Below are 2911 nucleotides of genomic sequence, written 5' to 3'. Positions count from 1 at the left end.
TAGAATCCTGATTCAGCAGATGACACAATCTTAGTTTACTGAAAATGAGGAGGATATGAAGTGCTTGATGCAGAAGATGAAGGACTGCATTCTTCACTACGGATTACATCTCAACCTCAAGAAAACATTCTCATCATTGGATCAATAGACAACATTATAGTAGATGAAAAAAGATTGAAATTGGCAGTGACTTCATCTTACTTGGAGCCACAGTCAACACCCTTGGTACCAGCAGTTAGGAGATTGGGAAGCATATAGCATTGGGAAAGTCTGCTGTTAAGGATCTCTCCAAAGTCCTGAAGAGCAATGATGTCAGCTCAAAAACCAAGGTCATCGGATTAAAACCACAGTATTTCCAATCATCTACTATGCATCTGAGAGTTGGACAATGAAGAAGGACAATAGGAGAAGAATCAATGCATTTGAGTTGTGGTGTTGAAGAAGAGTGCTCGATACCCCATAGACTGACAGAAGAACAAACTGGTATGTCTTGCAGAAAATGTAACCTAAATACTCCTTGGATGCAAGGCTGGTGAAGTTTCATCTCACACAAGAATCATCAACAACCTGTGTTATGCAGATGACACAACCCTGCTCGCTGAAAATGAGGAGGATCTGAAGCGCTTGCTGCAGAAGGTCAAGGACTGCAGTCTTCAATATGGATTGAAGCTCAATATCAAGAAAACAAAGATTCTCACCACTGGGTCAATTGGCAGCATCAGTATGGATGGTGAAGAGATTGAGATAGTTAACAGTTTTAGTTTGCTTGGTTCCACAGTCAACACTCTTGGTAACAGCAGCCAGGAAATCAGGAGACAAATTGCATTGGGAAAGTCAGCTGTGAAGGACCTCTCAAGAGTACTGAAGTGCAACGACGTCAGGCTGGAGACTAAGGTGCAGCTGATCCAGGCTATAGTCTTTGCAATTACGTGCTATGCATCAGAGAGTTGGACAGTGACTAGGGACGATAGAAAGAGAATTGATGCCTTTGAGCTGTGGTGCTGGAGAAGAGTGCTGAATATACCATGGACTGCTAGGAGAACAAACAGATTTGTCCTGGAGAGGGTGAAGCCAAAATGTTCCCTCGAGTCAAGGATTCTGAAGCTTTGTCTGACATACTTTGGGCACGTTGTAAGAAGGGACTGGTCCTTGGAGAGGGACATCACATTTGGGAGAGTGGAGGGATGGTGCAGGAGAGGAAGACCCTCGATGAGATGGATCGATTCTGTGAGTGGAGTGGTGGGAATGAATGTGTTTGTGACAGTGAGGTTTGCACAGGATAGAATGGCATTTAGGGCTCTTGTACACAGGGTCGCTATGAGTCACAAACAACTCAATGGCACATAACAACAACTTAGAAGAGGCTATTCCTTGAAAAAGGCTATCATGCTTGAAAAGGTGGAGGGTCAGCGATGGAGAGGAAGACCCTCAATGAGATGGACAGATACAGTGTCTGTGGCAATGAACCCAAATGTGTTGAAGATGATAAAGATGGTGCAAAACAGGATTGAGTTCAGATCTATTGTTCAGTGTCCCTATGAGTTGTAGTTGACTCCATGGCAGTTAACATCATTTTCCCTTTGGTCTTCCTTATTCATTTACCCACTTCCACATGCATATGACTCACTCGCGCTCTCATTGCCATCAAGTCAGAACTCACTCACTGCTGACCATCTAGAGGTTTCCAGAAGCAGCACACATAAAAGAAGACTGCCTACCTTTCTCCCTTGGAGCAGCTGGCAGATTTGAGCCAAGTGCCTTTGGACTGACAGCTCAACTCTCTACCATGAAGCCACCAAAGTTCCCTATAGAGCAATTGAAAATATCATGGCTTAACTCAGGCACATCTTAGTCTTTAAACAGACATTCTTAGAGACCTTATAAATATTTGTTGAGTAATTTAGCTGTACCACTTGGAGCTATTCCAGATTCTGTAGGAGAAAAGTCTCAAACTTGGCCTTAGATATAGTGGGCTCAAACACATTAAGCCATGTGACCTTGAGCAAGTCCCTTCCCCTTGCTGAATCTCCATGTGGGCCTGTAACATGCACTTTGCCTGCATCCGTGGATTCTGATGAAGAACCATAGAGAGAAATGCTGTGTTCAGTGCTCTGAAAAGCTGGGCTAGAACTACTTTCCTTGAGATCAAAACATGGAATGCAGAATGAAGTCTGAAAAAAAAAAACAAAAAAAACCCCAAACCCACAAGTTCTTGGTCAAGTGTGATGCTCCTCACTTAGGGAACAGGCACGACAAGCAGGTTACTGTACATCTCAGGGGGGTTTTCTGAGGCTCTGTGGACAAGAAAACGGATGAAGCGTGTTTCATTCCCTTCTGAAACCTCACTGAAGTGTCAATGAAGGGATGTGAGTCTGGAGAGGACAAGATTGTAGACTCACGATGACAAAGCAACAGGAGAGGAAATGAGAGCCATGAACTTTTGGAAACTGGAAAGGAAATGGATAATTAGTACATGGCTCAGTTAGAATGAGACAGCTAAACTCTAAAATTGTGGGATGAGGGAGGGAAGACGGCAAGAGGCAATGAGGCTTGCATTTCAGAACCCTCAAATGTCTAAAGCACCCAGTACCTCGGGAAGTGAGAAGGAGGAGGGCAAAAGGCAAGAAGATTGGCTGAGAAACTGGTTAAAAGCTAGGCAATAGTAGAATACTTAGTGAAGGGTAGAGAAAACAGTCTCACAACTTGAAGAATATAGTCCATATGCACACCCATGTTTATTATGGCTTTGCTTGCAATAGCAAAGAGCTGGAAACAACTCAAGTGCCCATCAACAAACGAATGGATAGAGAAGCTCTGGTATATTCACACAATGGAATACCATGTAACACTGAAATAACAAGGAACTCATGAAATATTATGCAAAATAGATAACCCTGGAGGACATTATGTT

This window comes from Elephantulus edwardii, unplaced genomic scaffold (assembly GCF_000299155.1).
Source record: "Elephantulus edwardii isolate Elephantulus edwardi_28Jun2011 unplaced genomic scaffold, EleEdw1.0 scaffold00037, whole genome shotgun sequence".
NCBI classification, from domain to species: Eukaryota; Metazoa; Chordata; class Mammalia; order Macroscelidea; family Macroscelididae; genus Elephantulus; species Elephantulus edwardii.
This window is presented reverse-complemented; position numbering follows the sequence as displayed.